This window comes from Coturnix japonica, chromosome 7 (assembly GCF_001577835.2).
Source record: "Coturnix japonica isolate 7356 chromosome 7, Coturnix japonica 2.1, whole genome shotgun sequence".
Taxonomy (NCBI): Eukaryota; Metazoa; Chordata; class Aves; order Galliformes; family Phasianidae; genus Coturnix; species Coturnix japonica.
The window spans coordinates 22,907,297-22,918,641 of record NC_029522.1 but is presented as its reverse complement, the minus strand read 5'-3'; the positions used below and the strand labels follow the sequence as shown (position 1 = coordinate 22,918,641).

General features: G+C 39.8%; 1 long non-coding RNA gene across 1 annotated transcript; it reads left to right on the top strand.

The window, feature by feature from the left end:
* Positions 1-2,571: 2,571 nt before the first annotated feature.
* On the top strand, positions 2,572-6,373 carry LOC107316761. The gene is made up of 3 exons (XR_001556571.2): positions 2,572-2,703; positions 3,214-3,367; positions 3,463-6,373. It is a non-coding gene; the product is annotated as an uncharacterized LOC107316761 (long non-coding RNA).
* Positions 6,374-11,345: the final 4,972 nt, after the last annotated feature.

Sequence of the window (11,345 nt, the reverse complement as noted above, 5' to 3'; positions counted from 1 at the left end):
ACTTTGAAACTTCAGTACTTACTGTGGAATGTCCACAACTGGCTGTTATTCTCTTCAAGGTCCACAGACTATGCCCCAGTGAGAGGAGTCTGTGATTTACCCCATAAATTATCATGACAAATATACAGCCTTATGAATAATACATAGGAAGGATGGAATATCTGTTGTCATTTCTGTGGATGTTACTAATAACCCGTAAAGTCACTCCTCTGGGGGTGCTGTTCTGAAAAAGCACAATGCTAAGGCTGCAGAGCATCTTGCTTGGCATGTAGAATTGCTGTTTATAATGCAGGTTGAATTTGCCAGCACATGCACGTTTAAAAAAAATAAAAATAAATGTAGAGACAGAAGCAGAAACAGCCTTTGTGCTGGGAGGAAGAAGAGAAAATGATGATACCATAATATGCTACTTGACAAATAATCATTTAGGAGATATTAGGGAAATAAGTACAATATGACATGGAAGTGATAGGTTTTTTTGTTTATTTTTGCCCTAAGGGGAATGTCTTTTATTCAGTAATGCTGTTGAATAAAATATGAGCCACCCAGTTTTGTTCTGTACTTCTGTATTTTCATTAAAGTGTTCAGGGTTTAAAACTTAATAAATTGACAAAGGAAAAAATGAATCTAGGGGTGGCAGTGTTTCTATCCAGTCTGTGCAATAGCAAGAATAAAACCAGGACTGCAAGAAGCATTTGTTTAAGCTCGTATTGCTACAATAGAGAGGTTCTGCTTAGAAAGTCCATGTCTCCTCTGCATCCACAGGCAATCAGTTCTCCAAATTTACTGCATGTTCTTGCCTCGGTAGTATCTGTATCTTGTTGCTCAGAATCTTCATTTTATTCAAACTGGGCTAATATACTAATATGGGTGTGTGATTGCTGTAACTAGAGGGTGCCTCTTAAACTAGGGACTAATGAAGGAGTTTCTTTTTGAAGTGGATAAAAGTATAATGCTTTCTGTCCAGTTCCTCTCTTCTGCTCTTTATAGGTGAAAACACTCTGGATTTAATCGTACGTGGAACTAATGTGAGATGGAAAAGGTTATTAACATTTTGTGTTGGATCATTAAAACTTTATTTCTCCTTGTGACTGTTGAATATAAAACAGAGTAGACAAAACAGCAGCACTTGAGTACTTGACAGACTTAATTCTAGCTATTTGCCATGACAAAACCAATCAAGATGTGTGCATAGAACATGAAAGTATATATTTAAAAAATTGGAAATGTTTCCACAATTTTCAAAATAAGTGCTCAAAATTCATTAGTTAATCCCTTTTTCTTTCTCTCCAACAAAAGTAATGAGATATAATTCCAAAGCCTAAGATAATTCAGGTTGGAAAGGACCTTAGTAGGTCATCTAGCCTAAATTACTGCTCAAAAAGCAAGATCAGCCCTAATGTCATAGAATTTTATTCTTGTGAGGCTACATGATGAATTTAAGGAAAAAATCAAGTGTTGATTCCTTCTCTGGTATTCTATGACTTGTCGTCCATACTGAGATCCAGAACATACCTGCAGACTTGCTGCCATTTTAGGTTAGGTTGGCACCAGAGAGCTCACAAATGTTCTGTCATAAGCTTAAATGTGTTGGTGCCCCTGAAAGACAACCTGAAAAGCCGTACTCAGCCCTTCTCTGTTCTGAAGAATTTTATTTTGTGAAGGTTTAAACCTCCTCCAACTGCAGAGTAAAACCTTTGGACTATTTTATCATTTTGTTCAAGGTTGTTCTGTAGGGAAGTGGGGTCCTTACTGGACCTTTGACATCAAAAGGTCTGGCAAAGCCAAAGGACATAATTAACCTGAGCAAAACAATGGGGGTTGCACTTTACATTCTGGCATGTGTAATCAAGATTATGATCAGATTAAATCAAAACAATAATTGGATCCATCCAGACATCCACATCTCTACCTTTTGCAGCTGCTGAAAATAGGTTAATTCTGTTTGCAGTTTAATCACCAGCATGTTTACTAAGGGAGGACAGTATTTTTATGTATCTAGCAAGTAAATTTATCAAAGACAAGTGTAAGTTCAGAAACAGAGTCTGCTCACACCCAGGTTGAGCAGACAGGGTCAGGTGCATTTAAGGTATTAGAAGGATTAAATGTGCTAGCTGACAGAAAGCTTCGTAGAGTTTCATTAAGATTGAGAGAGATGAATAATATTAAGCCTCGTGATCGTACATGTCATTTTGGGAGAGAGGGTATTAGAAATGGAAGCAAACATCATTAACAGCAACTAAAGGAACAGTTTCATCTGCATGCATAAATATTTCAGCCCTTGCTTTTGCTCTGGGTAGGTCATTAAAGAAATACTTGAGAAAAAAAATAATAAAGAGGATGAAGCATTCAGCCTAAAGGCGTTCAACTGGAAAAATGAGTGTAAGGTTAAGGAATGTAGGCAGAAACAAGAGTAAAGGGCCAGCCTTTGTTCACTTTGAAAAAAGTGTTAAGATTGTGATGTTTGTACAAACAAGGAACCTGGCTGTGCTGTATCAAGGCTGAAGGTTCAGAATGGCAATATATAGATGGGATTTGTTATTGCTTTGTGATATACTTCAAACCAGGCTGCAGACACACCTGGACCACTGACTTTAATGTGTGATTGGGAGCAAAGCCTTGAGGATGATGTTTATAGACAATTGCCCAGAGATCGCTTCATTGGGACTTTTGCATTTGAAAAGCACCAAGATTATGGTTAAGGTGAGTAGAGATACAGTGTGGAAAGTTTGGGCTTCTTACCACTTAACACAGTGCAAGAAACCATCAAGTTGAAGCTCTTTTTCAGAATTAGTAACAGAGATATCTCCCATTAGCCTCCTTGATGCATCAGTAAAAAGTCACTGTCTTGTAACTATGTCAGAGCTTGAAAAGGAGGATTGTCTTTGCTGTAGTAAAATGCAAATCACCTTGACCATGCTTAAATCGACAGCAAGGTCTCTTTCGGAAATGGCAATAAAATGTTTCCCAAGAACCACCTTCTCTTTTCCCTGTCATGAATGAATATCAATTCAGAGTGATGCTGCTCTATCTGTAAAGTCAAAGCTGGCAGGTAATTCATCACCTTACATTAAGTTGACTCATTAGAAACTACGAAGGCTAGACATTCGTATCTTTCCTGTTATTCTCATTTCACAAAGCTTCCTGTCCCTCTGCTTTGTCCTTTGTTGCTAAATTGCAATTATCACGGATCTTTGATCTCTTCACCTGCAGGTGACCCATTCATCCGTCACCACGGAGATCTTTTAGGCAGTGAAAATCCAAGACTTTCTGCAGATTGAAATAACCTTTAAGGCTTTCACCTGACTGTAGAACAGCCATACAGGTTGCATCAGGAGGCAGGAGGTTGCGTTGCCAGCTCAAAGCAGTAAATGATCTTCGTTGATTTAAAAATCAGATTTGATTTCAAGTGGTATGTGCTTTTGTTCTTGTCTTCCTTTTTCTTTTCTTCATAAATGGCAGCACCTACATGGCCAGACATTAAGATTCTACAGAAAATGCTAAAAATCACGAATAATCTGTACCTCAAGTGGGTTTGTTAGAACTGGACATGTTAGTAGACAGTTTCTGTCAGTTTGTTCTGGTCAGCTGGAATGTGTGCAATGTATCCAGAGCTTTCAGCTGGATTTGCTGTACATGGACTGAATAGCTAGACAGCATGACTATGGTATGTCTATTCAGCATTTCCTAACAACATGGTACTTATTAGAGATCTGGGGTACAGCTGATTTGGAAAATTGCTGTGAACTTATCAAGATTGTTCTGGATGTGGATCAGACCTGTTAAAGCTGTTGTGCAGGCTGAGTATACAGAAAGGCCAGAGAAAAGTGGAGAAAAATCCAGAATTTACTTGGGCTCATTTCCACAGTGAAAAAATATAACTTGCCTGGAATAATGACTTTCTTCCCTCGATATCAGCTTCAACAATTCCATCTTGAGATCAATTTCATTTCTCTGAATTCATTTTTACCTGCAGTGAATTGTGTTTCGATCTACAACTTAGAAAAGAATAACAAAGAAGCCAGCAATGAATTCTGCTGTCTTCCAAACATTGAAATGAACAGAGAGCACATTTCTATCCTTATGAAAGATGTTTTAATTTATTTTTTCTTTCTTGTTTGTTATTTTTGTTTGTTTGTTCTTTTCTTTTTTACTTTTCAGCTTAAACTTCATTTTTCAGTGGGCAATACCCAGTGGTAACTCTGTACATTTTTAATTGAACATGAAAGTTGCTATTCGTTCACACTTCACTACTGAAAGGGGCAAAAGGGAGGCAGCTGAGAAATTACCGTGTTTATGATGCATTGCTAATGTGAAATGCCATTCTCTAGCAGTTTTCTTAAGCTCTGTGCTTTGTCTGGGCCATTTCTAAGTTCTTCCATGGGATGAGTCCTGTGCTGCTGTAGTGCCAACACCAACTATGCTTACACTGAGGTATCTCAGACATTTGGAAACCTGGAATTTCCAAATGCAAACATTTTTGGGCCTGGATCTGATATGAGTGACCTTCATATTTGGGAGGAAAGGGGAATGGTTATGGTAGCAGCTTAAGATGTCATTTGCAATTGTACAGGCATCTGTACTCAAAGTTGTACATTTGGTTATTGATAGGGAAAATCCAGCCCTCTTATAAGTGCCCTCTGGATTTAATGAGGAGACAAATCAAGCACATGCAAGCTGTAGTGCTTATAGCTTTAGGTGTGTCCTAAAGCAGCATGGTTGGAAGAAACTACTTCTAAAGGAGCACTGTACAGAGGTCTAGGCTCAGTTACTAAGGCTACAGTAAGTCCTAAGCACTGCCACCTCACTTTAAAGCCCTGAAGCCGAAGAGTTTATAACTTCTGGTGTAGGAGTAGAGTACCTTTATGAGGGATGTGGTGCTACTGCAGCTGATGCCTGTCTAAATTGGAGTCATTGCAGTGCTGGTTTTGGATCTGAAGCTTCTTTCTGTTTCAGGAATCATTGATATTCATGTAACTGGACAGTTACCAGCCACAAACAGGACAGTCTCTTTTTCCTTAGTTTTCTATAAACTCCTTTTGCTGTCCCACAGCATAACCATGTTGGTACCAGTGGAAGCAGAAGGCTGGAGGTTAAGGCTGTTCATCTTGAAAGGGAAGCCCAAATTAAAAAGACAGTGGTTGCCTTCTAGATTGTGACACACTTGATGCTCTTCTTATTACAGTGTTGAGTTTGGAGTAGTCATGAACTTCTGATCCCCCTCCCCAGTCCAGAGCATTTCTACTGTACCCCGCCCTGGAAACAAGTGTGGATGTGGACAGGGACTTGGGGAAGACTGACTTGCCTCTTTGTGTTGCCTGCAAATTCTGTTCAAGAAGGACAAGTATTTACTGGGCTCCTGTTAGAAATGCTTGTTGGAGGTGACGGTGAAAATTTCACACTTAGTTTGGCAGTGGATCTCATGCCTATTGCCCTTTTGGAAATGCAGACATGTTCAAGAATGAAGTAGCTGTTATTTTCTTCTCGAGGCAGAAACTGTAAGGCACCTAGCATCAGCACAGCTATTTAGGCCATTCGTGCTGAGCTGCACCGTCCACACAGTGATATCACTTTGGGCAGCCTTATGCAGTAAGGACTGCAATAAGGTGTGAAATAAAGATTTAGTGGCATAACTTTCCAAATGCAGTCTCACAAAGGAGTTCATTACAGTTCCATTAAAACAGTAGAGTTAACATTAAAACAGACGAGAAATGAAAAGAAAAAATTAAGGTTCCTGCAGCAGCATTAAGTCAGTCACACTGCCCAACTAACATTTACTGTTTCTTGCTCTGGGTCAGATTGTACAACCATCACTGTTGGCACGGTTGCCTGACTATAGCCATAGGATCTGCATGTCTTGAAAGCTGTCAGCCCATAGGATTAGGAGCTCTGCCTAAGTGGAAGAGACTTTGCTCAGATTGGTGAACACCATCCATCTTTCACAGTCCCCAGCTCACAGTATGGCTGGGAGGTGTGGAGTGCAAGGAACTTAATTGGGTCAAACATTTCAATTTGTATCAGAAAGCCATTTAAAAAGGAAAGTGCTGCTTGTGTATCTCTGAGGGCATCCACTTTGCTCCCGTCAGTGCTGGCTCTCCTATTGATTTCTAAGTGCTTTCAGTCTTGGCCTCCAGCAGATCTAGAAGGACACTTCTTTTTCCAGGGAGCCATGATTTATTTTCACATAAACATCTTGATTTGTCTGAAGGTACTGAGGAATTTTAATTATTATTCTCCCTTGAAAATATAGCAGGGAAGATGTTTTGAAATGAAGAAAGCATTCTTTTTGTTTATTTTCTGAGCTGTGACACATTTTCAGAGCCAACATGCAGAAATGTCATCAGTTCTGTGTAAAGATAGGTTGAAAAGAAGTTGATGGAAATAAACAGTTCTATGAATTCATTAAATCAATTTCTTCCCTAGCTTTCCATATATATATATATATATATGTGTATATTCCAATATATATATATTCAAATGTGAAATTTTCATCCACAACTGGGATGGGAAGCATTTTCCCTTTAGCAGGAGATCTCATAGGCTGGAAAAGCTGTTGTCAGACCGTCAAGTTTTTTCAGGATAAATAATAATCTCTGTGTCAAATTTTAAGAAACATCTGGAAATCCATTTTAAGCTGTGTATCATCACTTTCCTGTTTTATTCTCCTGCATTTCTGCCTGTCTTTGCCACCCTAGAAATATAAAAGATGAAGTCATTTAAATGTTCAAATAAATGTACAAACACAGCCATCAAATTTAGGCAACTTTATTCACTTTATTAGCAAAGTTTTCAATATCAGTCTATCTTCCTCATCCTTCTGTAAAACCTCTCACAGGAGTAATAAGGAAACTAATCCCTGTATATGAGAAACTAAAAGCATTTGCAGCAATATTTCTCACATATGGAAAGCACGAGCATATCGTCTAGGGGAGTGTGAATGTTACTGGTTGTGTCACAGGTCCCAGTTTTCTCTTTGGGCAGGTTCTGTGATCTCTCTTTCCTGCTGTTTTAGACACACAGCTTTTGAGTTGCCTATTGATCTTTTAGATCTGTGACATAGGATCAGGGTGAACTGTGTAGGGTTAGTCTCTGACTAACCTGGGTGTCTCCAGGTCCCACATGGATACATGCCACAGTCACAAACATTGATTTTTGAGGTAAATTTGTGCAACCTTCAGTGAAGGCTACAAAACTGAGGCCATAGAGATTTAATGTATTCAAACACTGCAGTGCTGTGTGTAAGAGGATATGATTTAAGGTAATGCATTTTAACACAGAATTATACAGTTGCCAAAATGATTTTCCTTATAGTTATAGTCCTGGTTTTAAATGACAGTACATCAAGACACATCTTGAATTACCTTGGCTGAAAGCTCTTTGTGATAAATAGCTGGTGCAATGGTGCGGGGTGAAACTGACCCATGCTCTGCCGGGATATCATGTTTGTCTTGTGTCTTGGATATTACTATGGGGTGTTAAAGATGATGGCTTGAGTCATGAGTAATGTTTTGGTCTGGACATTGCTTATCTATGTGAAACCAAACAAGACGGAGGAAGAATCCCTGTGGCTGGATATAGGTGATATTTTAGGGTATGCGGTGGAAAGGCAACATAGATTCATATAATACCCCAAGTTGTAAGGGACCTGTAAAGATCATGGAGTCCAACTCCTGCCTCTGCAATGGAGATGGTGACTCCAGACTTTGACACTTTGTAAAGGGAGAAGGCAGCTGTCCTGTATGGTACCAGTTGCTCCAGGAACACGATAGGGGTTTCTGAGAGGCACATTCCCCACATTCTGAGTGAGAAGGACAGAATTCGGGTGGGGGAGTAGCTCAGGACTGGGACCGTGGTGTTCAATACCACGAAGTCTGCCTTCAGCACAGTCCTTTTCAAATCAACAGTCCTTACAGAATGCAAGGAAATCCAAGGAAATATTAATTACGACCAAAAGTACAAATGCAGCAGTCAAGTCTTTTGGAAAAAGTGATTTATCTGACTAAGCAGCATTATTAATTATCAGTTTATCAGTGGCTTGACATAAAATACATAATTATATTGGCGAATCATTTAATAATTAGGGCACAAGTTAATTGCCATCAATCACCAGCTGAATAAAATCTCCGTGAAGCAAACAATGGGACCCCAGTGGAGAGGCAATTTTAGCATATTTCTTCAATTAATAAAGCCAACATAATTACAGTGGTCGACAAGTGTGCATGTGATTATGAGAAGGAAGGCATAAAAAGAGTTTTGACAAACTAATGGCAGTAAATCATCAAGATTAAGTGATTTCCTAAAATACTTCTGTTTTTTGGGGGGAAAAAATAGTCTGAAAAAATTAAAAATAAGGAGGGAATCAAAAATGGGACTGGAATAGAAATGAGTGAATGGATGTCACTGAGTTATGTCACTGAGTCAGTGACAGTCTCAGCACATCTGTGGAGAAATGAATGAATACCTGTTTCTAAAGAGTAGGTTTTTTCTTGGGCGGGGGGAAGATGTTGTTGGTCTTTTCCTTTATGCTATTGCAACTCATTGTCTGGATGGGGAATTTGGGCATTGAATCACTCCAAAAGTGGATGGTACCGCCAATAAGAATTCTGAATTAACTGTTTTCTGCCACTCAGCCCCATCTTCTGATGTGACAGTTTCTAAAAATTGAATGCTTAGGAGATTCTTTCCCTTTTAGGTTTTGAATCTTGAATTTGTTTATTTATTTATTTTAAATTTTGTTCAGCTTAGTGAAGTACTTCAAAAATGATAGCTGAAGCATAAACTATGGGACTCCAGGAGCTGAGAATGAGAAAGCAATCAGCACATGTTGCCAGCTTGGCAGTAGGTGCAGGGATCACAACACAGAACGTGCCAGGAAGTGGTGCTCCTCCAAACCCGGCTCTGTGTCACATCTAATTCCCTGTGTCCCCACTGTCCTTGGTTTTAGCTGACGTGGGGTGGTGTTACAGCCAGGTAAACTCAGACAAGCTGGCTATTCAGAAGCAACTAACAGAGAATTCAGTTTGTTTTCTTTCCAGTGGTTACACCCCATTATGAATAAGTAGCAAACAAAGGAAAATTATTTAGATTTATTCAATTTATTTTCCAATAATTAAAGTGAGAGTGAGGCCGCTTTCACCTGTACTCAATAGGAGAAACAGGCAACAGAGAAATCCTGTAGGCTCACAGTAGTCCTTTGGGGGGAGTCTGTTTTTATGCTGAATGCAGAATGTGGCCAGGCTGCTTATAAATCTCAGTCAAGTGTTTGCATATATGGAGTGAACCCAGGCAGGAGAATCTAGATCTGGTGAAATGGGATGGATTTTCATACAATGGTTAAGATTAGGAAAGACTGCTAAAATCTAGTCCAACTTCAGCCCACCCCCAGCACCTCCCTCAGTGCCACATGTACAAGTTCCCTGAACACCACCAGGGACAGTGACTCCACCACCTCCCTGGGCAGCCCAGGCCATCTTCCCACTGTTGACACTCATTGTCGTGTAAGGATCTGTACAAACACAGAGCCGAAGCAGGAACACTCACTTTTGAGAGGAGTTGTCTGTAGCGCTGTGACACAGTGCTGGGACTACAGCACCGCACTTCTGCTACGTCCAAGGTGCCTTCCAGTACCTATGCAATGTGAAAGGCTTCTTTGTATGAGTGGAGGTCACAGAATCCATCATTATTAACTAGCCTGTTCTTGGGTAATCTTTTAATTTTCCTCAGCCTTGTGCAAAGGTATAGAATGGGAGGAACAGAAGAAAAGAAACTACAGTGGTTATAGAGCCTCAGTCCAATTAGACTACTTTCTGATATTTTAGATAGCAGAGATTAATGTGAAATGTAGACAGAATATTAATCATCCAAAATCGACCTTAACATTTAAATCAGAGTACTAAAAACCCAGCTGGGTCAACTTGTTTCTGACAAGTACTTTCCTTATAAAAATCCTCAGCCGTTTTCAAAGAGTCCCTTTGCAGAGGTGATGATGTACATTCATCTGTGAGAACTGTAAGTCTAGGAACCACAGATGCTCACTGACTGGTAGTTGTTCCACCACCTCCTCCTCAGGCAGAACTTGTCCTTTTGGCATTAGCTTTAATAACAATAACCATTATATTAATTCCAGTCATTAATTGCTAAAGTGTCCTAAAAGCTGTCATTTTATGATGACAAAAGAGATCAATCTGAGTGGGTTTGACTGCTTGCTCTTAAATGATATGTGGGTGAGCAGTGATGTTACTGTGGAGTGGTGGGTTAGGATTCTTCGGCTCACTTGAAGGTACAGTGTGGAAAAAAGTGAGGAAGAATTTATCCCTAAGTGGCAGCATGGATTAATGTGCTAAGGGATAGTAACATACTTTGAGTGAAGAATGGCGTAGAAACCATGCAGGGGGAATAGAGATCTATAGTGAAATTGAAGGGATGTATTGAGAGGGAACCCACAAGCTCCTGTCCTGAAACTGTGCCTAACAGTTTGAGTGGTGGAACACAATTACTATTATTGAACTGAGGCTAATGTTGAATGAGGAGATGCTGTAAATGCTGGGGAACAAAAATGGAAACATTATTTTGAAATGGAAATTATATGCAATTATACAATGTGAGTGTAAGGTGCTCTGCTTGGCTTGAACATTGTGCAGTGCAAATGCAAAGAAGGAAATAGCCAGTTACTATTTCTAGGATAGTGGGAGAAAGGATAAAAATAAAGCAGCTTCGGATCATGAAAATAATACAGACCTCATTCTGAGATATGGGTTAGGGAAGTTTCCTGCAGGATGTTTGTTTAACCATCCTTGGGAATCAGTAAGGCCTCATTGTGTTGTCAGGTTTTTAGTTTGGTCATCATATTTTGTGTGGTGCAGCCTAGGGAAGTGATAACCAAAGGCAGGCGTGTGTGTGGCAATCTACTAGACAGAAGAAAGGGGAAATCTGCTTCCCCCATTTCTTGTGAAAAGGGCAAGATGTAGTGGGCTTAAATTGTAGATAGATATTTGTTAGACACCAAGGAGTGCTTTCCAGCAGTAAGTTAGTCTTGCACTGGAAATAAGTGCTGGGGGAGCTTGATGATTTACCATCACTCAGGCCTTGAAGAATGATGTTAGTGCACTGATGCCTAATGGGCAGTGCAGGGACATCAGCGGAGCTAAGAGAGACTGTGAAGTTCATTCAGAGTGCCTCTCTCCCTCTTCCTCTGTGATTCAGTGATCCAGCACAACACTGAATTTGGAAAGTGGTGGGAGAAACTTGTTCCTACAAAGCTCCTGGTCCCTGTTTTGCATATCTAAAGGCTACAGCTCAGCTCTTGGATGTTTATTCCAAAGTTGAACTCCTGAAGCTTTCTTTAG